The sequence below is a fragment of the Trichechus manatus genome, unplaced genomic scaffold (genome assembly GCF_000243295.1).
Source record: "Trichechus manatus latirostris isolate Lorelei unplaced genomic scaffold, TriManLat1.0 scaffold00121, whole genome shotgun sequence".
Lineage (NCBI taxonomy): Eukaryota > Metazoa > Chordata > Mammalia > Sirenia > Trichechidae > Trichechus > Trichechus manatus.
Window position 1 is genome coordinate 6,302,192 of NW_004444057.1, and position 26,047 is coordinate 6,328,238.

Genomic DNA, 26,047 nt, shown 5'->3' on the forward strand with positions numbered 1-26,047 from the left:
CTGGTTTTAAGAAGTTTGCTTGCTTACATTTGAAATTGGGGCATTTATGCTGTATCTTGTTAGAACTTCTTGTTTCAGACTTGTGATCTCTCAGCTCCTGAGCCTGCATCTCCAGGGGAAGTCCTTGATACTGTCTGTGCAAAGAATACCCCTTGTGAAAGATTCTTTGTTATTGTACCTTTCACAAGGTGTGTGTGTGTGTGTGTGTGTATTTCTGCCCCAAACAGGTTTCTCAGTTCCAGTGGATAATTGCCTTGCAGGGTTTTGCTTCGCTTCTGTCGGAGATCAAGAGGAAATTGGGCATTTGGTTCACGTGACATTGAGGCAAAATGTTTGGGATATGGGATTTGGCGCATGTCCGTTTTTCTGGCAGACTGACCTCAAATGAGATGTTGCTTTCCTTAACTTTTCCAGTTTAAAATTCAGTTGTGCCTAGACATTTTGAAGAAAAATAATCTTATCATTAGCTAGTAGGAAAGGGAAGAGTGAGTGTATTCTTCATCTGAACAATGAGGTTTGTTACTAATTCCAGGGCAAGAATGCTGTGGAATAATTTCAGTTGTATTCATACTTTGTCTCATAAGGACTGCAGCCTACCTCAAGCTAAGTAGTCAGATTAAAGAGTATCTGTATAAACAAAACAAAAGCCTACGTGGGTTTTAGACTCTCTAGAACTGATACAGGCCTTCTAGAAAATAAATTGTTGATTTGTTTTGGAGTTTACTAACTTTTGAATGAAGTGTCTGGAATTCTGAGAATAAATGTTTTTTCAATCCTGGAAGATGACATTGAAGCAACTTTTAATTTATTCCCTACAACTCATGTTTTGGATTTATAATAACCCAAAACATAAATAAACCTGAACAGATAGCTGAAGTTTTAAAGATGTTTTGAGAAAAAATATTCCTGACACCTATTTTAAGCACATAAGAAAAAACAGTATTCTGGGCTAGAGCAATGGGTCTTGTTACTTGGTGCTTGTCTGTGGCATGTACCCTAACATCACTCCTTAGGAAATGTATCTTTTTGTTTACTGCTGGCCAGATAATTCTTGAAAGAAAATGTATGCTCTAGCAATATACTAAGTACCCACTGCTGTCAAGTCAATTCTGACTCATAGCAACCCTTTAGGACAGAGTAGAACTGCCCAATAGAGCTTCCAAGGCTGTAAATCTTTATGGAAGCAGACTACCACATCTTTCTCCCATGGAGCAACGGTGGGTTCGAATTGCCGACTTTTAGGTTAGCAGCCGAGAGCTTAACCACTGCACCACCAGGCCTCCTTTAATACACTAAGCAGCAGAGTTAAAATGCCCTGACTTCCAAGGACTTTATTTCTATGTTCCCTCTACTCTGGTTGTTATTATGCACAGATTTGATGATTAGATCCATAAAATGATTACTTTGATAATTGGACTAGGTCCTTGTATCAACCAGGGTCCAATCAGGAGACAGAAACCACAGCAATTTTTTTTGAGTAAACTTTTTATTTTGGAGCAAGTTTAAATTTATAGAGATTTTGCAAAAATAGTATAAAGAGTTCCCATATGCCTCTCACCGAGTTTCTCCCATTTTTCACATTGTAAATTACTACAGCACATTTGTTAATAAGAAACTGACATTGGCACATTACTATTAAGTAAACTCCAGATTTTATTGGGATTTCATCAGTTTTTCCATTAATGTCCTTTCTGTTCCATGATCCAGTCCATGGAACCACACTGCATTTCATTGTCATGTCTCCCCAGTCTCCTCTGGTCTGTAATAGTTTCTCAGACCATTCTAGTTTTTCATGACACTGACAGTCTTGTGGAGTACTGACCAGATGTCCTGTAGAATGTGCCCCAATCCATGTTTGTCTGGTGTTTTTCTCATTATTTGACTGGGGTTAGAGGTTTTAAGGAAATTTGTATATACTTATTTGATGTTTTGGGTTATAAGTCAGTATTATGTTATTTATTTTGTTGCTCATATTGTCCCACCTTTGGCAATTTGGAGCTCTTTTAGGTTATCTGCTGTGTGCTTTTGATATGTCCACATCCTTTTGTGTTTTGAGCACTTCTTTACTTTCTGGTACTACAGTATACTCCAGTTTCATCTTGTATTTTTTCCTACCCCAGTCCTAAAACCAGCCATTTCTCCAACAAGCCCTTACTGGAGAATGGTATTTAGAAAACCAAGATCTGGGTGCTGGCTGTGCTCATTGCTACTGGGACACATAGTAATTTTAATGAGGGAAAGTTTAACATAAATAATTATTAACTGTAACAGGAGACTGCAGTAATGAGAAATCGGCTAGTAAGAAGTAAAGAGAACTCTAAAGATTATAGCAGTAGTAGATATAAGAAGTAGCCACTACTCCTAGTAATGAGATAGAATGTCCAAAAAGGAAGTCCCAGTAGGGCTGAGATACAGACCTTGTTGAAGAGGGCACAGCCGTGGCTCACTGAATGGCAAAGCGTTCACTGTGGTACTGCTCTAGCACATTTTTATGGAAATCTTCCCTCTCAAACTTGCTAGAAATATGAACTATAGGACACTTGGGAAGTCTGTTCATGGACAAGTGTCTCACCAGAGACTTTCAGACACAAAAGTCTGGAGGAAAATGCCATGGAAAGTTACTGGCCAGTGGGTGCTGCTGGCTCCACCATACTGCAGAAATTGGATGTTAGAGAAGCTGCCCATGCTGCAGAAGCCTGACACTGAAGAAACCATGTGCAGTACAGGAGCCTGCTGAGCAAGCATACCACCACCAGGATGGAAAACTCCTTCCTCCTGCAATGTCTCTTCATCACCCTCTACTGGCAAAGGAAAAATATTTAAAGGCTCAGATTCATTTTTGCAGAGCAGGCAATGAAGAATGAATTTGGAGCTGAGAGGCAATAAATTGATCAGCAGGCAATGAAGAATGAATTTGGAGCTGAGAGGCAATAAATTGATCACCAGTGCAGTCCACCCCGTTGGCTACTCAGCTTCTATATGCATCCTTTTTATACACATTTGACTCCCATATCCAACAAAACAACTCTATACTTCCACCTACCACAATAAAGCTATCCATCTTATAAGTAAAGATGTTCTTACTTCCCACAATGAGGAGATGTAAGTACCAGTGGTCACTGTGTACATATTCTGGCTATATTAATTTTTTTTCAAATTCAATCACAGTTACACCGAATATTCTGTTACCTAAAGACTAGAGTTAATTTCCAACAACTTGTACATAAAATAAAAATAGGAAGAGAGGAAAGAAGAAAATAGCATATACAAATAAATACCTACATATAACAAGAAAACAGAAAATATTAAAACTACTACAGGCCTCAATTCTGTAATTGGTCAGAAGGCTATAATAGATATTTATAGCATCCTTCTTCTACTACCCATTCCATATTTCCCCCATCCTCAGACTAACCCTCAGCTACTTGGGGCTCTTTAGCTGGTGAAGTGACTCAGATGTTCATTCCTGCAGGGTGTGAGTTCTCAGTTGCCTTGACTTTTTTGTGTTTTGTTTTTTATTGTTGTTGTTACTGAAGTTTTCCATTAACCTTTACTACTGGGCATGAACTTACTAAGAAGTGTCCCAGAGAACCTCCTACATTTCACACATATCTCTCCTTTCCCCCATTCTGTAGCAGCAACCCAATTTCCCTTTGATAACTGGGGTCAATCACCCCAGCTAGTACAGTAACTCCTTTTATTGACATAAGGATTCTAAAATTGTTACCGGGGTCTCAAATCCTTACTCTGCGTGGCTATAGAGACAAAAAACGGGTGACAGCAAAAGAAGAAGCTTTATTTGGTTGGCAAGCAAAGGAGCACACTGGGACTCGTGTCGCCAAGATGGCTCTCTGAACAATGGCCGAAACAATATTTATTAGGGCAAGGGTCTTGGCAGGAAGGAGCAAGGTTGTTGATTGATCTGGCCCGAAAAAGGTGTTCTAGGGCAGTTCCGGCGTCAGCGCTTGCTCAGTCCAAAAAGGGGATCTCTCAAACCGGATCTTAGGCTCAGACCCTTTGCTTCTGAAAGTCTTCTCTCAATCTTGGGCCACTAAAGTTTGGTTCTGTTCGGTGGGAGAAAAGTTCCAGGGTCACCCGGAGGACAGGGTTGATGGTTCTGTGAATGTCAGGCAGGCCAGATTTGGTTTTACCTGGTTCTGTGGTCTGCGCCCCCAGCGTCTTGTTTTTCTTATTTTGGGCAGGAAGTTGGCAGATTGCCTAAAAAACATCTGGATAAACCAGTTAGAAGGGGAGGTGGCTCATGCTACTCTACTTACAAGTTGGGTGTTGGTAATGGTGCTGTCGGCCTCAAAATGTCAGCTTCAAAATGGCTAGATGGCAATAAACTGATAACTGTCACACACACAGCTGTCTCTGTATTTTATTTCCTTCCTAAAATACACGGGAGATTAAGGGACTGACAAATACCTGAAAATGCAGAGGCTCACAAGTGCTTCTCTTTGAGATTTAATGATTATTTACCTTGTTAGTGAAGGGAAGAATTCCTACCTGTGATATACAATCAGTGTTCCAGGATCTCAATGTATTTTGTGTATAAAAGACCAGCTGTGTCAGAGAACTGTGCACAGTTTGTTCCCCTGGAGTGAAATCATGATTTATTTGGCTAGACTCAAACATACTGCTTCTTTTTTAAATTTGATTAAAATGATTTTTTAGAAGGCATACACATAGTGTACTTCTATTGCCATCCTAATGTATACCTTAGCCTATATAATGTAAATACGGCATTAATCTATCTTACTCCCTGCTCTCTCCTCCATCTCCTCTCTTTCTCTTTTCCTTCCCAGTTTCTAGGTCTCTCTCTGTTCCTCCCTCCCAATCAATCCGCCTGCCCATTCATCAGTCTTCTGTTCCTCTTCCTTTTTCATTGGATGATGAACAACTACTGGAGTGCAGGGACTGTGTGTAATTAATCTCTTCAGCCTCCATGTGTCTGGCACATGATTGGAGCACAGTAAATATTTGTTCCATTTAATTAGAGCAAATGAACGCTATGATTCTGTATGCTTCTGAGAAGGCATTCATGTGTTCATTAAATAAATTTTCATGGAGTGTAAGGTACTTTATTGGATGCTGGGGATAAAGAAACAAATGACAGATGGTTACTGGTCTCACAGAACTCATAGTTTAGGAGGATGTCAGACAAAGGTGTAAATACCTCACCCTGGAGCAAGAGAACAGCCTCAGTAGAGGCCCTCAGTAGAAGGGGTGGACTGAGAAAGCTAAACTGGGTTTGGTAATTAGTGAGACTCATAGCTCATAGCGACTCATAGCGACCCTATAGGACAGAGTAGAGCTACCCCATAGGGTTTCCAAGGAGTGGCTGGTGGATTTGAACTGCTGACCTTTTGGTTAGCAGCTGAGCTCTTAACTACTATGCTCGACTCGATGGCACCCAACAATTAGTGAGAGGAGTCCATGGGTGGTGCAAGCAGTTAATGCACTCGGTTGCTAACCAAAAGTTTGGAGGTTCAGATCCACTCAGAGGCACCTTGGAAGAAAGCCTTAGCTATCTACTTCCGAAAAATCAGCCACTGGAAACCCCACGAAGCACCATTCTACTCAGACACATATGGGGTCGCCATGAGTTGGAGCCTACTCATTGGAAACTGGTAAGATAGTGAGATTTTTTCCTAGGTGGATGAGGGCAAGAAGGACTCAGTATAATGTGGACAGAAAGAAGATTGTTATAGGGTGAGGGTTAATGAAAAGAAGATGAAAAAGTTTAGATTGCTCTTTCAGAAACTTAGCTGAGAAGCTAAGGAAAAGGAGCAAAGAAATAGGGAGTTAGTAAAAGGTAAATGTAGGTTCAAGAGAGGCATTTTGTTATTGTTGTTTGTGTTTTAAGATAGAGAAGATGTAGAGGCTGAGAGGATGGTGCCAGGAAGGAGAGAGAGACTGGAGACCCATTTGAGAGAGAGGATCATTTAATTGAGGGGACAAGGCTCCTAAGAAGACAGTTGGGAGATTGGATGGCATTCGGGGCACAAATGGAGGCATTAGCAAGAAGAAAAACTTTCCATTCCTGACAGAATGAGGGAAGATAGATTGGCAGGAGGGGGTGTAGATAGGAAGACAGAGTGACAGGTTTCTAGTATGCTAGTGTGCAATGCAATGGAGAATCTGAGGGAGCTTATATTTGATGACCTTTCTTCTCTTGGTAAACTGAAGGAAAGATAATCTGCTGATACTAAGGGGGGCAGAAGTTGGGTCATGTTGCTGCTGCTGATGATAGTAATAGCTTTCCTTTATTGAGCACTTTGTATGTGTCAAGCACCATTGTAAGGATTTTGCAAGAATTTCCTCATTTGATGCTCACAAAAGACTCTAAGATAGTTATGATTATTATTTCTAGTTTATAGATGAGGACATGGAGGCAAAAATAAATGAAATGATTTGCCCAAGTTTCTGTATCTAGTAGATGGTAGAGGCAGACTCTTATCTCACTCAGAGCCAATAATTGTAAACACAAATGACTTAGCTGTCTAGTGTTGCTATAACAGAAATACCACAAGTGGATGGCTTTAACAAACAAACTTATTCTCTCAGTCTAGTAGTCTGCAAGTCCGAATTCTAGGAGCCAGCTCCAGGGAAAGGCTTTCTCTCTCTGTCAGCTCTGGAGGAAGGTCCTTGTCATCAATCTTCCCCTAGTCTAGAAGCTTCTCAGTGCAGGGACTCTGGATCCAAAGGATGCACTCTGCTCCTGTCATTACTTTCTTAGTGGTATAAGGTCCTTCTGTCTCTCTGATCGCTTCTCTTTTATATCTCAAAAGAGATTGACTCAAGGTGCAACCTAATCTTGTAGATTGAGTCCTGTTTCATTAACATAACTGCCTCTAATCCTGCCTCATTAACATCATAGAGGAAGGATTTACAGCACATAGGAAAATCACATCTGATGACAAATGGTGGACAATCACACAATACCGGGAATCATGGCCTAGCCAATCTGACGCATACTTTTGGGGGACACAATGCAATCCATAACAAGTAAGGTATGGCACCTCCTGAAGTTGGAAAGGAGGGTTAGTGAAAGTAACAAGGGTCAGCGCCACTGAGGGGAATGGGAGCAGGAGGCAGGGGCTGACAACACCCAACAATATTGAAATGAATTTCCTAAGATATTGAGGGCACACTAGTATTAGAGATGATGAATTTGTAATAGTACCAATCTAGACTTTCCTCATTTGTAATATTAAAAATGTTGGGCCAACTTATATTTACAATTTCTTTCAAGCCTGTGATTCTATGTATGATTTACTCTGATAAACATTTATTTGCAATTCCTGAGATCTTTCTTTGTGTTGGAAACCTTGTAAACCTTTTATATAGGTAGCAATAGCACATTTGTTTTCTTAACCTATACAACCATATTTATAATTTCTAAATGTCTAAAGCAAAATTTATTTCTCCTATGGCTATAGGGCATATCCAAAACAAATGGGAGCATCCTAAATCAGATATCAGCCAGCAAATAGTTTTTAAATGATTGTTCCCCAAGCTCTTTGCTTTTGACACTAGTACCAAAAGGCGGCTCAAATGGAAATTAATTTGGCCTAGAAAATCCAAACTGGGGTTTTATTTAGTTACCAATAATGTTTCTGGCCAAATGTACTTGAAAGTAGGTAAAATATGCCTAAGAGGCAAGACTAGCCCCAACACTGTCAGGGACAACGTAAAGAACACTGATAACCTTTTACAGAAAACAAGCACTCTGTGCAGCATGGAGTAAGTAATAAGACTTTGCCTGCAGGATATTCAAATGAGGAAATCCATTTGAAGGCCATGACAAATCAGAAATAGTAAGGCACAAAAGCAGACGTATTCCCTAGCCAGGTCTGACATAAAGGTTTATTGACTGGACACAATAGACAGATCGATGCTGTCTGAAAAGAGAAGACCCTTGGAGGCTCATCCTCGCAGCAAGCCCTTAACATATCCATCCCACTGTCAGGATTAATTTAGAAGTCAGGTTGATAGGGCAGGAAGAATAAGAGTAGATCATTTGAGTTCACTGGAGCGAGGGGCAGGACATGGATGATAGGTGGGAAGGATTGAGCTTAAATGACTCATCAGAACTGCCCAGAAGGAAGGTTCATTGATAATGGACCATCTGAATATTTTGATAGTGGCCCCAAACAGGAGCTGTTGATTTTGCCTTTCTGAAGGAGCTTAATTGGGGCTGTACATGCCCACTTTCTGGAGGGGCAGAAAACCGCCATCATCCACCTTCACCTTCGTATTAGAATTAGCCATTGTCCTAGCTGCTCTCCTTTCTTTGCTGTTTCTGTGCCTCAGTTTCCTCATGCTTAAAATAAGGATAGGAGTATCTTCTTCATAAATTTTGTGAGGATTAAATGATACAATAGCTGTAAGTGCTCAGCACTGTGCCTGACAACTGCTCAGGAAATGGTACTTGTTTGTAGTTCCTGGTGTGACAAGCCTAGCTTCCACCACACTTCTTTGTGCAAAGTCTGGCCTTTTGATTGGGCAGTAGATGGGGCAGCTCTTTGTGGCCATCTCTTCTTGTCTTACAGCCACACCCTTCGTTAGCAGAAGATTCTCCAGCTCTGGTGCAGTTTTTTGTAGTATTTACAATCTCTGACCACAGATGTCCTTACTAGACCATCTCATGTCTGGTTTATATTGCTTCTGGCATAGTGAGAATACTGTAAACATTTGTACTATTCATGCTAGTCCATGGCTGTGAAGACAAGGATGAGCTGTCGTGTTATTTAACTCTGCACCACATCATTTATCAATTTTTTTCTTTTACTTTGTACAGTATTCCTCCACATCCATTCATTGGCAAATCTTGTTGGCTCACCTCCAAAATAAAACTAAATCTAAACTCTTCTCACTATTTCTTCTGCTACCCCTCAGATCCAAGCCGTTTTTTTTTTTTAAATGGCAATCTCAATAAACTCCTTGCTGGTTTTCTTGCTTCTCCTCTGGCCCGACTCTGTATTGAGGCCAGAATGATCTTTTAAAAATGTACTCCAGGGCATAGTGTTCCCTTTCTTAAAACTCCCCAGTGTTTCCCATTATGGTTAGAATTAACTCCAGGGCCCTGACTGCAATTCACCAAGCTCTCAATGATCTGTCCTTCTCTATCTCCTGAGTACTTCTCACTCCACTGCCTTTCCTGGTGTCACTCTACTCAGCCTCAGCCTTCCTTTTCTTGAACATGCTAGTTTCATTCTTGCCTTGCACTTAAATATTTCCTCTGCCTGAAATACTCTTCTCCCTGGATCGTTACATGGCTGGCTTCTTTATGTCAATTTGATCTCAGCCTAACTGTCACCACCATAGAGTCTTTCCTTGACCTCCATATATAGAACATGCTCGCATTACTCTCCATTGCGTCTCCTTTTTAACTTTTCTTAAAGCACTGTCTGAAAATATTTGCTTACTTGTTTATTGTCTGTCTTACCACCCAGGATATAAGGTCACTAAAAACATGAATTGTGTCTGTTTTATTCCCTGCTGTATCCTTAATGTCTAGCACAGTGCTGAGTACAAGGTAGAAGCTCAATAAATATTTATGGAAAGAAGGAATGAAGGCATAAATGTGCTAGGAGCAATAAGGGATAGAAACATCAGATGTGAGAGATGAGCAAGAAGCTGACTCTTCTTTCAAGGTGCTTTCAGTTTAACAGAGGACTTGAAGTATGGTTACAAATACATAGGCCAAGCACCCTGTGAAGTTAAGAAGGGAGTGGCCACAGGTTTTCTAGAGAAAGGACATGGCCTGAAATCCTTTCTTAAGATAGCCAGGCTCCTGTAGCCTCAGAATTGACCTTGGCTATGTGCAATGTAGAATCGTTCATCCTTGGTGACTTGGCTGCAATGCAACTGTAGAAGCCAGACAAGATGTACTAGATGTGATTTCCATAAACTCTGAGAAAATGTGTGGACCTGGGAGCTCCTCACCCTCAAGAGTGAAAAGGTTTAAGTTTAAGCATTAAAGTTATTACTAATATGGAGATTTGATCTCTGATCTGAAATGGTGCCCTCACGATTAAGAAAGTTCCTTGAAAATCAGTCCTTATGTGAATGGAGAATGCTTAACAATTTTGCCATCTAAGCCTTTGTATATTATTTCTCAAAGTGGAAAATTTATGCCAATATAGAATGTAGCTGTTAATTTGTACCAACATGGAGTATGAACAGTAAGACACTAGGCAAAGAAAGGGAGAATTCAGATGATTTCAAATCACACAGAAATGAATAGAATTTCATTAACCTTTTTGGCCTCCCTTTCCATCACATAAATAGCAAGAAATAATGTGGCCCAGTTCATACTGGGAACAGAAATATTAGATCATAAATCTTTATTATTTCTTTCATATAAACATACAAGAACCATTTTCTGTCTGCTTCCTGGCTGCTTTGGTTAGAGTGCAATAATGATATGCATTAGGTGGTCCTGTGGACTCACAGGCTGCCCTCCTCTGTAGTCTAGACTCATACTCAGTTTGAGTAGAGCCACTTACATCTTGTCCCATGGGGTCATGTTGTTAATTGGCTGAAATAAGGTGTTCTCATTTATCTTACAATCCAGTATCTTTCATGGCTATATCTGATTTCTTATTGTTTGGGATAGTGTCAAAGAAAATTTTTTTAAATACTGCAAACTAAGAAAAGAAACTAATCAGTCTCTCTTTTTTTTCCTTCTTTTAATTCATCCTTTAAAGTATCCAATTCATTGAAAATCTAGTTGATTTTAGTGTTTTAACATTTGTTCCTATAACCTGGAGCAAATCAAGCCTGTTTGATGATATATAGAAATAATAAAAGCTAGAAAGTAATAGAAATATAATATGTATCCTAGTTACAAAGACTATTCTAGTAGGGCAAATAGTAGAGGTTTTAAGAGCGTATAGCTCTTGTACCATAAATGAATGGTATCATCTTAAAATTCAGTGAAAACTTATGATTTAACTACTCACTAATATTGCTAAAAACTAGCAGAATAACTTTCAAAGAAAGTTTAAATTTTAATGGAATTGATTTGAACTCAATGCTAATATATAACTGAGAATTTTTATTCATATGTTAAAGAAAATTAGCTACTAAAAAAACCCTTATATTGTAAGATTAGTATTACATAAGCCAGATTTATCCATGTTGTAAATTAGTTCTTAAACTATTTAGACCAATCAAAGTTAAAAAACATCTTTAAGACAGAAGATAGCATAAGCAAAGTTAAAAGATAAGCAAGAGACCAGGAAAAGATTTTTGCGACATATAAAACAGATAAATGATTATTATACAGAGTAAGTAAAGAACTCCACAAATCAATAAGAAAAAGACAACTCAATTTTAGAATAGGCAAAGGATATAATGAGGTGATTCGGAGAAAAGGACGCCTTCTTAGCCAATAAACATATGAGAATATACTTATCTTTGCAATAACCAGGGAAGTCCAGAATAAAGGAACTTTCTCACCATCAGATTGGCAAAAGTTAAAAAGTTTGATAATATCAGGTATTGGAGAGGATGTGTAAAGAAGCTTCCATATATCACTCCCATGAGGGTAAATTGGTAGAGTACCTTTAAAGATCCATTTGGCTGTCTCTCAGAGTAACATTTTAAAGTGCATATACTATACGGTATAGCAATTTCATCTCTACTTTGGTATAACTCAAGTATATGCTTGGAGAACACTTGCATACATAAACTCTTTGCATCTTTGTAATAGGGAAAATTTACAAACAACAAAAATGGTTATGAATATGGGAATGGGTAAATCTATTGGGAGCTTTTAAGATAGTGGAATGCTATATAGTAGTTCACTCCCATAAACTATTATAGAACATCCCACTATGTTAGAAAATGCATCAATATAAATACATAAAATACATACTAGTTTCATTGTATCAAGTGATAACTAGATGCAGTGACATATACATTTTTTTCACCTTTTTTCAATTTAAATTTTTTTTTTTTGTACTTTAGATGAAGGTTTACAGAACAAATAGTTTCTCATTTAACAGTCAGTACACATATTGTTTTATGACATTGGTTAATAACCCCACAACATGTCAACACTCTCCCTTCTCGACCTTGGGGCCTTTTTTTTGGTGAAAATATACATAGCCAAAGTTACACCATTTCAAAAGTTTTTACATGCACAATTCAGTGACATCGATTACATTCTTCCAGTTGTGCTGCTATTCTCAAATTATTCCATCACCATTATCTTCACCTCACTGCCCCCTAGGCTTCCCATCAAACCTTCTGAGTTGCTGTTGTCAATTTGATCTCATATAGATAAATTCTTTTTTTTTTTCTTTGTACCTTAGATGAAGGTTTACAGAACAAATAGTCTCTCGTTAAACAGTACACATGTTGCCCTATGACAATGGTTAACAACCCCATGACATGTCAACACTGTCCCTTCTCAACCTTGGGTTCCCTATCAGCAGCTTTCCTGTCCCCTTTTGCCTTCTAGTCCTTGTCCCTGGACTGTTGTGCCTCATTAGTCCCGTTTTGTTTTATGAGGCTGTCCAATCCCCAGCTGAACGGTGAACCTTGGGAGTTACTTCACCACTGAGCTAAAAGGGTATCTGGGGGCCATACTCTCGGGGTTTCTCCAGTCTGTCAGGCCGGTAAATCTGGTCTATTTTTTTTTAGTTAGAATTTTGTTCTACATCCTTCTCCAGCTCTGTCCAGGACCCTATGCTGTGATTACGGTCAGAGCAGTCAGTGGTGGTAGCCAGGCACCATCTAGCTGTACTGGACTCAATCTGGTGGAGGCTGTGGTAGATTTGGTCCATTAATCCTTTGGACTAATCTTTTCCTTGTGCATTGTTCTCTTCATTCTCCCTTGCTTCTGGAGGGGTGAGACCAGTGGAGTATATTAGACAGCTACTCCAGGCTTTTAAGACCCCAGATGCTACTCACCCAGGTAGACTGTAGAACATTGTCTTTATAAACTGTTTTATGCCAGTTGAGCTAGATGTCCCCGAGACCATGGTCCCCACAGCTCTCCTCCCAGCAATTCAGACCCTCAGAGCATTTGGATGTGTCTATGGAGCTTCCATGACCTTGCCTTGTACAAGTTGTGCTGGCTTCCCCAGAATTGTGTACTGTCTTACCCTTCACCAAAGTTACCACTTATCTATTGTCTATTTAGTACCCCCACCCCCATCCCTGGTAACCAGCAAAGATTGTTTCTTTATGTGTGTAAACTTTTCATGAGTTTTTACAGTAGAGGTCACATACAATATTTGTCCTTTTGTGATTGACTTATTTCACTCAGCATAATGTCCTCCAGTTTCATCCAGGTTATGAGATGCTTCACAGGTTCATCATTGTTCCTTATCTTTGCATAATACTCCACTGTGTGTATGTACCATAGTTTCTTTATACATTCATCTGTTGATGGGCATCTAGGTTGTTTCATCTTTTTGCTGTTGTGAACAATGCTGCCATGAACATGGGTGTACATATGTCTGTGTAATGGCTCTTATTTCTCTAGGATATATTCCTAGGAGTGAGATTGCTGGATCGTATGGTATTTCTATTTCTGGCTTTCTAAGGAAGCACCATATCATTTTCCAAAATGGTTGTATCATTTTGCATTCCCACCAGCAGTGCATAAGAGTTCTGATCTCCCTGCAGCGTCTCCCACGTTTTTTATTTCCAGTGTTTTTGATTCATGCCCGTGATGCTGGGGTGAAATCATATCTCATTGTGATTTTAATTTGCATTTCTCTAATGGCTAGTGATCGTGAGCATTTCCTCATGTGTCTGTGTTGGCCGCTTGAATGTCTTCTTTGGTGAAGTGTCTGTTCATTTCCTTTGCCCATTTTTTAATAGGATTATTTGTCTTTTTGTTGTAGAGGTGTTGGATTTTCTTATAGATTTTAGAGATTAGACCTTTGTCTGAATTGTAATGTCCAAAAATTTTTTCCTGTAGGTTCTCTTTTTACTCTTTTGGGGAAGTCTTTTGATCAGCATAAATGTTTCATTTTTAGAAGATCCCGGTAATCTGTCTTATCATCTGGGGTTTGGGTGGTGTTGGTTATGGTTTGTATCCTGTTAATGCCATGCATTAGGGCCTCTAGCATTGATCCCATTTTTTCTTCTATGAACTTTATAGTTTTTTGGCTTTATATTTAGGTCTGTGATCCAAATTGAATTAGTTTTTGTGTATGGTGTGAGGTATGGGTCCTGTTTCACTTTTTTGCAGATAGACATCCAGTTTTGCCAGCACCATTTGTTAAAAAGACTATCTTTTCCCCATTTGATGGACTCTGGGCCCTGGTTGAAGATCAGGTGACCGCAGATGGATGGATTTACATCTGGGTTCTCTATTTTGTTCCATTGGTCAATGCATCTGTCGTTGTACCAGTACCAGGCTGTTTTGACTACCGTAGCTGTTCAGTAGGTTCTGAAGTCGGGTAGTGCGAGTCCTCCTACTTTATTCTTCTTCTTCAATAGAGCTTTACTTAATCTGGGGCTTCTTCCCTTTCCATAAAAAGTTAATGATTAATTCCTCCATCTCTTTAAAGAATGTTGTGGTATTTTGGATTGGGATTGCATTGTATTTGTAAATTGCTTTGGGTAGAATTATCATTTTCACTATGTTGAGTCTACCTATCCATGAGCATGGTATGTTTTTCCATTGATGTAAATCCCTTTGGGCTTCTTGCAGTAGTGTTTTGTAGTTTTCTTTGTATAGGTCTTTTACTTCCTGGTTAGATTTATTCCTAAATATTTTATTTTTTTAGGAGCTATTGTAAATGGTATTGCTTTCCTGATTTCCTTTTCATCGTTCTCCTTATTGGTGTATAGGAATCCAGCTGATTTTTGTACGTTTATCTTATATCCTGCTACTCTGCTGAATCTTTCTATTAGTTCCAGTAGTTTTCTCGTGGAGTCTTCAGGTTTTCTATGTATAGTATCACATCATCCACAAACAGGGACAGTTTAACTTCTTCATTACCAATTTGGATGCCCTTTATTTCTTTTTCTTGCCTTATTGCTCGAGCTAGGACTTCCAGCACAATGTTAAGTAGGAGTGGAGATAAAGGGCATCCTTGTCTTGCTCCTGTTCTCAAGGGGAGTGTTTTCAGCCTCTCACCATTAAGAATGACGTTGGCTGCTGGTTTTGCATAGATGCCCTTTATTATGTTGAGAAATTCCCTTCTATACCTATTCTATTGAGAGTTTTTATCAGGAATCGGTGTTGGATGATATATACATTTTATGTAAAACTAATAAATACATAAGACAATATATTGTTCAAGGAGCCCTGGTGGTGCAGTGGTAAAGCGCTCGGCTGCCAACTGCCAGCCACTCCATGGGAGAAAGATGTGGTAGTCTGCTTCCATAAAGATTACAGAATCTTGAAAACCCTATAGGGCAGTTCTAGCCTGTCCTACAGGGTCGCTATGAGTTGGAATTGACTCATCGGCATTGGGTTTATGTATCATTCATGAATACACAACACACATAGACTAAAAGGATACACGTTAAATTCATGACAGGGAAAAGAATTGGGAACCAGGCACAAAGACGACCAAAGGGATTTCACCTTTATCTGTAAAGTCATAACTCATAGTATTAGGTTTAGCCTCATGTAGTTTCAATTTTTTTCTCAAAAAAAATTATATTAAGTCTTTCAGTTAGCATTGAGTGTCCTAGGACTGGTTTTCTTACTGTGGGATTTTAGAGCCAATTAGTTAAAGTGTCTGCCCTTCAGCCTTGCACAACTAAGATGAAGATAATGAGCATTTGTGTAATGGTGATCTTGAGTACGTATCCTCCAATATTCACCTGAAACACCACCTCCTCTAGGGAAACTTGCTGCTCCTCTTTCTTTTCTCTGCCCAAGGGCACAGTTGGCATAGGTCCTATGTGTTCCTATAGCACCCCATGCAGCTGTGCACTATAACACTTGGTACATTTGTTTGTGATAAATCTCATTGCCAGCCTGTCGCTTCCATTAGATTAAGAAATTTTGCCTATAGAACATGTCTTAATTAAGCAAGTGGATCATGCTCAATAAACAGAACTTAGTAGCCTTAGAAGCTGCTTAATAATTTTTTTTTATATTTTCTTTTTTATTGTACTTTAGATGAAGGTTTACAGAACAAACTAGTTTGTCATTAAACAGATAGTACACATATTGTTTTATGACATTGGTTAACAACCCCACGACATGTCAACACTCTTCCTTCTTGCCTTGGGTTCCCTATTACCAGCTTTCCTGCCCCTCCTGCCTTCTAGTCCTTGTCCCTGGGCTGTTGTGCCCCTTTAGTCTCGTTTTGTTTTATGGGCCTGTCTAATCTTTGGCTGAAGGGTGAATCTGGGGAGTGACTTCATTACTGAGCTAAAAGGGTGTCTAGGGGCCAAATTCTCGGGGTTTCTCCAGTTTCTGTCAGGCCAGTAAGTCCGGTTTTTTTTTGTGAGTTAGAATTTTGTTCTACATTTTTCTCCAGCTCTGTCCGGGACCTTCTGTTATGATCCCTGTCAGAACAGTCAGTGGTGGTAGCCGGGCACCGTCTAGTTGTACTGGATTCAGTCTGGTGGAGGCCATGGTAGGTATGGTCCATTAGTCCTCTAGACTAATCTTTCCCTTGTATCTTTAGTTTTCTTCATTATCCCTTGCTCCCGAAGAGGTGAGACCAGTGGAGTATCTTAGATAGCTGCTCACAGGCTTTTGTTGTTGTTGTTAGGTGCTGTTGAGTCGGTGCTGACTCATAGCAACCCTATGAACAGAAGGAAACACTGCCCTATACTGCACCATGCTCACAATCGTTGCTATGCTTGAGCCCATTGTTGCAGCCACTGTGTCAGTCCATCTAGTTGATGGTCTTCCTCTTTTTTGCTGACCCTGGCTTTTAAGACCCCTTAATAATTTTTTAATGAATGAGTAAAAGAATGAAAATATGACAATGCTTTATAAAGCAAGACATTCTGTAATGGTTCTCAAGGTTATTATTCTTTTGACTTCAGTGAATAAATGTAATTCCCCCAAATCCCTTACTTAATTCCTACCTAAAATTTATATCCTTGAGATTTTTTTCTGAACTGTGAGTAGGGTCATTGATATGTTCTCACAGATAGACATCAATATATATATTTAGATGCATTAAAGAATAAACATATCACACCTTTTTTTCCAGTTCATGATTTGAAGTAAGCATACATTGACGTTAAACACTGGCAGTTCATATTTTGCAAATTCATTTAACAAACTTTTTTTTTTTTTTAAAGAAAAATAAAGGCTCTCTCTCGGCCACCGAATAAAATTAATATGGACAGCACTGGTTGTTATCCATGGTGACTGTTGGCACTCTGTCAGCTCTTCAGAGGGTTTTTTGACATGTGAAGGACATGGGATTTTAGTGCTTTCAGAGGATCTGGAAAATACATTTTTATTGTTCTTCTTCATGGAGGGAGAAGCTTTACAAAGCTGTTTTATTTTTAACGCGCTTGATGTTTTCAGTGAGGATCTTTTCTTCTACCTTAACAAAGCGAATGATACACCACAGCCTTGTTAGCCTGCAGCGCAAGGAATGAAATCACAGGGAGATAAATAAAAGACCCTGAGGGAACACAAGGCTTAAGAAGAAAGGGTGTATGTTTCAGGAAGAACAGAGTTTTTCTATCCTTTGAGACAAGGGAAATTTATTTTGGCCTCTTCTAAAAGATGCTCACTCGGTAGAGATGTTCTCTTAAAAGTGACTTATTTGTACTTTGCATATATGTTAGAATATGAAGGGTTGGCTTTTTCTCCCTATTGATTTCTCTCATAGATTTGAATTTGCCTGTGTTTAAAATCAATGGAGAATGTGATGGCAAAACTCTGTATAAAAATACCTTTTTTAGTTCAGTACAGCACTTTGAGGTATCCTAATAGACACTTGACATTTATATGTTAAGGGCACTTACAGCCTAGTTACTTCAATAGCCACCCTGGTGAGGTTAGTTATGTCTTATAAGCTGATATCACCTTCTCCATTATTGACGTGAGTTCCAAGATTTAATGTGTTATCTCGTAGTAAGGATCTGGTGGAGATGTATCCCAAAATTCTTGAACTCCACATACTTCTACTGTTAGACTTCTTAGATCCCCGAGGTACTAAATCAAGACAAAAAACTCTGACCTGTTTAGGGTTGTTTGGAGCCCCTGGGTGGTGCAAATGGTTAAGCACTCAACTACTAGCTGCAAGGTTTGAACCTACCTAGAGGTGCCTCAGAAGACAGGTCCTGCGATCTTCTGAAAGATCATAGCTTTGAAAACCCTATACAGCAATTCTACTCTCACGCACGGGGTCGCTGTGAGTTGGAATCGACTCGACAGCAGCTAACAACAGGGTTTGTTTAGACCTAACACAGGTACACAGAACCGGGCACTTCTGTTCTCTCTATGGTCCAGAACCAGTCACTTTAAAGAAGCATTTTATACTACAAAATGTGTTTTCAAGGCTTCTTCAGTGATCTTTCTCTGGATGGTGCAAACGGTTAAGAGCTCAGCTACTAACTGGAAGGTTGGTGGTTCGAGTCCACCCAGACGCACCTCCGAGTTGGAATTGATTCCATGGCAACTGTTTTTTTTCTGTTTGGTTGGTGAAGTATGAGTATAGATAAACTAAGGCACATCAAGCCAATAGGATTATTTAACCCATTGCCGTCAAGTTGATTCCGACTCATAGCAAGAAGCAGCTGGTGGATTCGAACTGCCGACCTTTTGGTTAGCAGCCAAGCTCTTAACCACTGTGACACCAGCACTCCATGGGATTATGTAGTGCCTACTAAACTGGCAAGATTCTTAAGATTTTATTCATGACATTCCATTTCTTTATGTCAAGGGAGATTACCAAGACATTCATGTGTTTGTTTCTCAGTTTCTCTACATTTCTTGGCATCATGTACAAGCCCTACACCTCTGGACAAACAATCTTTAACAAGTAGAAAATTTCTAAATCCAGTTTTTAATTGGCAATTAAGAATAGAATGTAAGGTAATGCTGGGTTTCATTGCAGGCCTGAGCTTTTTCAAACTGACTTTATAAAAATACATCAAAGATATGATACCAGGTCTTGTTTTTTTCCTTTATAAAGTTACCAGGCAGTTTGTTTTTTGAAATTCACATTGTGAGAACCATATTGTCCTTTTTGGCATGAATGATTCATGCAAGACAAACAAATAACACAAACCAAAGGCAGGCATGTTATTCCAGCTTCACATATAACTGCAGGGTGTTTTTCTGGGGTATTCTTTTTCTAGAGTAGGATGTTCCAATGTGCAAGACCCAGAATAAAATTTTTGCTGCTACTAGAGCATAACAACAAGCAATTTTTTGTGAATTAGCGTGTTCCACCAACCCCATTTTACAAAGAAAAAAATTAAGTGTAGCAAAGGTAGGTCAAGGACTTACCCAAGGTTCCTTAACTAGTAAACAGCCATGGCCCAGCCATCTAATGCTAAATGGTTACACTACTCCTTAAACCAGTTAGTAATCGATGAATTTTTATAAGAAGGCTATAAGGGCAAAATGATGTAATCTTTTTTTTTTTCTTTTTTCCTGAATGAATCACTTGGATGAGACCATGTGTTAACATGCCCTTGTTTCTTTTCCAGAGCACCTCTCAATTTGGCATTTGTTATCTCTAATTTTGTTCCCTTCCTTGTCTGTTATAGCTACATGAAGACAAGAAATTACTAGACTATCTCCATTTGTTCAGACTCTTCTTAATGCGTCTTTTTTTTTTTTGCCAATACACATGTGACTGTGGAAATGTTGGGATATTCCTTATCAAAGCAATTTTGATGGACTCGTTGCTAACACTTGAAAGCCTGGGAACTGTCATTTTAGGCAAACAGGTATTATTTCTCAGATGAACAGCTGTGAGGCTTTGTTCTACAATGTTCCCTTTTGAAAACTAGGTAGAAGCAGTTAATTTGCACAGGGATTGTGTTTGCACTGATACCTGGTATTGTAATTTGGATGGTCAGCGTGGTGCAGGAGAAGAGTGGAGCTTTGGAGGCGCTGATCAGTTTTGGTCTGAACCCTCACTTTTGCCACTTGCACGCTAAGGAACTTTGAACAAATTACCATCTGAGGCCATTTTAGCACACGGAATATTGGAATAATGACACTTGTTTCGTTGAGGTGTGCGGTTTAGATAAAACAGCTTGCATAATGTCCCTAATAATGCCCTGGCATGTTAGAAACACAATTTATCTGAGAACTCCCTCTAGCTTCTCCTGTCCTTGGCATGGAAAATTGGACTGAGAATTTAAGGCAGTTATGAAAGGATAATACAGCCAGAATTATTATGATGGTTTTACAGGTTTCTCTGCTTGTGAAAATTGATTATAGGGCTCTACATTCACATTCAGTTTCATTCATTCACCAAATGTTTCTTCAGTGTAACCCTGTGCCAGGTACAGCATGGGCCTAGTTTTCAGGTTGGTGTACACCTAAAGCTATTTCACAGCGAACTTTCTAGCTTTGTTTTTTGCATAGAATCATTATCAACTTTAGAAACTCTCCAGGTCTGACCATTTCCTTTACTGTATTTTTTCACAAATAGAATGTCCACGCAAATAACGCACATACACATATAACACACACAGCACACCTAGAAAAGTAACGCATGAGGGGGTTGTGCAGTTTGCAAAAAAACTGCATAATGTGCCCGTTATTTGCGTAAAATACGGTGTTTAATTTTTAGAGAAATGTCCTATGTTCTCACTACTGAAATAATTATTCTTAGTAACCCTAAATAGCAAGTCATTGGCTGACTCCATAGGCTTGCTCAGCATAAGGTCTTTATCATTTGCTGCTCTGTCAAAATGCCCCATCTTAACCATCTTAGACAAAAAACATAATTATGGGATATTATATTTAACCAAAATGTATAATTTCAGTACCTCAGGAGCAGGATGGTTTTGTGAAAAGTGCTTGGACCTTTCTTTTCAGACTGTTTTGGGTTTGAATACTGATGCCACCACTTACTAGCCTGGTGTCCTTGGATGTTTTACATAAATGTTTGAGTCCTAAATATCCTCCTAACTGCGAGAATGATACCCACTTCAGCATAATTGTTGCGAGGACTGGAAAGAGATGTGTAAAGCAGGGAGCACAGAACCTGGCACAATATAAGTGCTTAGAAGGTCCCAAAACCCATTGCTGTCGGTCGATTCTGACTCATAGCGACTCCACAGGACAGAGTAGAACTGCCCCATAGGGTTTCCAGGGAGTGGTTGGTGGATTTGAATTGCAGACCTTTTGGTTAGCTTAGAAGATAGGACCATTAAAAAAAACAATAATAACTTACTTCTTGTTTTTCTCTTGGTCTCCAATGGATACATGTTTATTTTAGAAAAGTTAGAAAATCTAGTTAAATCAGAAGAATAAAAGAAAAATTACACACAGTCTCAAGAATACCCAATGGTGCTATTTAACTGTAGAAACTTTCAGTATCTGTCTGTCTCTATGTTTTTCTCACGTGCCACCTCCTTCCCTCCCCCAGATATTAGATTCCACCATATCAGTTGCTGATATTTGGCCATTTTTGACATAAATAAATGACAGTTTCACCTGGTTCATTCCAACGTATTGATAAAATTGGATAATGTGGTGTATACTGTTTTTAAACCTACTTTTTCAGTTATACTACTGCAGACATCTTTCCAGATCATTATTCTTCTGTATGATCAATTTTAATTGTATGATTGTACCAAAAATTTTTCACTAATCCTTTGTTACTGGAAAATTAAGTTGTTTTCAGTTTTTTTTTTTTATTATAAGCATAGCTGAGAAGAACATCCTTGTAGCGTTGAAAGGAATAAAATATAGTAGTTTAGTACATAGACTCTGGAGTCAGGATGTCTCTGCTTCACCCTTTACTCCCTGTGTAAACTTGAGCAAGTCACCCGTGTCTCACTTTCTTCATCTATAAAATGAGGACAATAACTGTACCTACTTTATAGAGTCACTGTGAGAGTTAATCCAGCTAAAGTACTTAACAACAGTGCCTGCAGGCACACTGAGTATTATTAATGAGTTAGCTATTGTTATTGTCTTTACATGCATATGTGCTTCTTTCTTTTGAAAAAAAATTCCTAAAAGAAAAATTTCTGAATCAAGTGCTTTTGGTATACACATTGACAGACTAATCTCTAACAAGGATATGGTAATCTACCCTCCCATAGTAGTGTATGAGTGCTGGTTTCCACATAAAGGGAGAGGTGATCATCATTATTATTACCCTACTTCATGATTCTAGGGTGCACAGTTTTCCACAGTTTAACTTCCCTGAAATCAGAATGCATTTAACCGTCATTGTCAGCCAGGTAACTGTCGTGACGTGGTTGTACAAAAACCTGCCGCTGACAACTGCTAAGATCCAGAAAGAGGTCAATGCACGTTAGGATTAATGAAATTCAGTTTTGCTGGGGAGGTGTGAAACAAGACAAACAAAAATTGTGATCTAAGTGCAAAGTGAGTGACATGGACAATAGATACTGCTGTTTTCAGAGAGCATCTCAAATTGGGTCTGAAAAATCTACCTGAAGGAAAGAGATTTCGTGGCTAAGTTTGGAAGACTGGGGAGGACTGATAGAAGGAGAGGACATGTCTAATATCTCTCCGTATCTACTTATTTCTATACTTCTTTTTGTTTTGCACATAGCTAAGAAAGATGGTAAATGACCATGATGCGATAGCATAGAAGCCCAAGGAGGCATTCATGGAGCATTTACTACTTAAAACCTTTTGGCTGTTGCATGTACCATTCTCTCTGAGTGTAATACCTTCTGCAAACCCCTCTTGTCTGCACCCCCTCTTCCTACATATAAATATTCTACCTTTTACCTGAAGATGTCACATGCTACCTTTAGGTCCCAACTTAAATGTCCCTTTAGCTGGGAAGCTTCCAGCTTGTTTAACTTAACACTGGTTAAGTATCATTTCCATGTTTTCCATTTTACCTTATCCTTACCTTTCTGCTTATTACGTGGTATTTTATTGCCTACTATCTTGATGCCTCTGCCATTAAACTGTAAGCTTCTAGAGACATACATACGCTATTGCTCTCCTTTGAATTCCAGGCCTAGCACCTAAAGGCACGTGGTGTAGGTACTTTAGAGATATTAGCTGAATGAATTAAAGTACCCAGTCCATGAATGTAACCGTGATTACTGGGGTCATTGGAAGCTATAGCCATAAGGGTTCCGGGGGAGTCTGTTGTCTTGGGAGGATCCAGTGCTCTACCAGTTTTCTTTGTATCATACACTAAAGATTGGAGCATAGGTTGTATAGTTCTTCCGATATTATAGAATAGTTTAAAAATTCCTTTTATTTCCAACTTATTATGCAAGTTTATTAGAGTAAGCTGTCTGTGTCTGTCTGAGAACCTCATTAAGCTATATCCTGAAACATCTGCGTGAATCTGGGCACCTTGCATCTGATAGCCCATTTCCAGCTGTTAACACAACAAGAGCTGAAACCAGGAGCTGAAAATGAGTCATCACTTGCCCACTAGCATTTGGGTTCTTTTCAATTTAATCTGAAACAAAATTTTGTTTTTTTAGCCTTTTTTCCTTTTTAGGATACTCAAGCTATTTCCATGTTAATTACATTTTTTTCCAAGTTGTCAGTGGGAGTAACTAACCAGTGTCTTTCTCTTGAAGAGTGAAACACTCACCCCTTGAGGTTAGAGTGAGGTGTTCAGTAAAAGTTGTCAGAGTTCAGACTCTCCATACCATCTCTCCAAACACAGCGCTTGAATTCAGGATAATGGTCTAGCTCTGCACTAAACATAAGGAACAATTTCTGCCTCTTGTCTAGACAAAGTCAACCTACCCTTGGACTGGTAGTAGTCAGGGAAGAAACATGGCTTTTGTTTGATAAACTGTGTAACTCACTGGGATGGGTTTAAAAATGAGTGTACTGAAGTAGTTAAATATGACAAATGAAGAAAGAAAAGGAAATCACAGTGATTCTCAAATTCAGCCCAGGCTTCTGTGTCCTACTTGATCTACTTCCTGCCTATTTGTCTGTAAACTTGTGTATGTGGTTTTTCCCCCAGCACAGCCCATGTTGATGCACAGTGTTCACATTGTGATGTCCGTGTATCAGTGGCCCTTAGGAAAATAAAGCCCAAAGAGGGGAAGCAGTCACTTCAAAGCATGCCACAGTGCTTAGATGTAGCCAGGAAATTAACCATGTCAGCATTAATAATACTTCTTTAAAGCTTGAAACCCTGTCTGTGCTGATAGTTATCAATTTCTTCTATAAACTTATTTCTACCATGAGGAGATGCATTGAGGGCTTTTTTGTTTTTTGGTCAAATCCCAGGAAAATAGAGCTGGTCTGTGTCTGGCTGCTCTGCTGGGAGAGAAGTTGTTGAATGAGATGCGGCAGTGGGTTGGAAGGAGAGATCAGTTCTGTCCCTTCAGTGCCTGTATTTCTTCCCACCACTCTCCTGTTGTTATAAAACATGTTTTGTACAACGTATGTGCTCGGACCCACTCTTATCATAGTGGGGAAAGGAACTCGTCACTAACTCATCACGATGTTTTAATACTCTCTTGACTCTATCTTGATGTCCTTATCAAGGTAATTTTATTAGCTAAAATTGCTTTTTGTGTCAATCAACTAATCCTCTATTATACATAAGCAGAAGACAGATATTTAATTGAATATCTGAGGGTTCCTGAAATTGAGAGAGACATGGAAGTCACCTGATATTGCAGAATAGTTTAAAAGTTATCTGATATTACAAACTAGTTTAAAAATTAGAGAGGGTTCAGAGAAGATGATGAGTGAAAATTGAATAAGCTCTTTGAAAACAATTTTAAAGTATTGAGGTTTTAGTCTTCAGTCTAGAAAAGAGCAGGGCCAAAGAATCATTTATGTTTCGGAAGAAATAAGATCATTTATAATATAGAGAACGGCGATGAACTAGATTGTCTACACCCTGAAGAAGACAGGAGGAAAAGGATTACATTACAGGATAACGGATTTGGCTTACATGGAATGAAGATTTTCCTTACTCTTGAGGATTGATGAGCCAAGGGACAAGTTACAGAGAACTGTGTAATTTACTTTGGAGGGCCTTACAAACAGGATAGATTCTTTTTTACCTGGCATAGCTAACAGAGTTTAAAGAAACATACTATGTATTTTTTTTTAAATAATATATCCTAGATTAAAAGAGTTATAATTGAAAAAATGAAATGTCTTTGTCCATATACATAGGCAATTAAAAAAAAAAAAAAAAAACCCAACCTCATAGGAATAACAATTAGGCTTAAATCTCATCTTGAAACTACTACCTAATCTTATTTTGTGAAAGAAGATGTCAAGTTCTTAGGTAATTGCTTTCTAGATTTGCTTTAGGTTCAATAATTTTCTCTCATTGTTTTTAATTGTGTTAAAGTATGTTTATTAACATACTTTTAATAAATTGAAGACTTTAACCAACTTCTGCAGTCTGAAATTGATCAAACATACAATCACGATGTGTTGATAATTACTACTGGTGATTGAAATGCGAAAGTTGGAAACAAAGAAGAAGGATCTGTAGTTGGAAAATATGGCCTTCGTGATAGAAACAATGCTGGAGATTGCATGATGGAATTTTGCAAGACCGACAACTTTTTCATTGGAAATACCTTTTTGCAACATAAATGGACATTGCCAGATGGAATACATAGGAATCAAATCAACTACATCTGTGGAAAGAAATGATGGAGAAGCTCGATGTCATCAGTCACAACAGGGCATCGATTGCTCATATGCTAGTTCAGGTGGAAGCTGAAGAAAATTAAAACAAGTCCACAAGAGCCAAAGTATGACCTTGAGTATATCCCACCTGAATTTAGAGACCATCTCAAGCATAGATTTGACACATTGAACAATAATGACCTAAGACTAGATGAGTTGTGCAGTGACTTCAAGGACATCATACATGAAGAAAGCAAGAGGTCATTAAAAAGACAGGAAAGAAAGAAAAGACCAAAATGGATGTCAGAAGAGACTCTGAAACTTGCT

General features: G+C 38.8%; 1 protein-coding gene across 3 annotated transcripts in view; it reads left to right on the forward strand.

Moving 5' to 3' along the window:
- MEGF10 (multiple EGF like domains 10) overlaps nt 1-26,047 on the forward strand; it is a 194,556-nt gene that overhangs the window by 92,946 nt on the left and 75,563 nt on the right. The window lies entirely within an intron of this gene.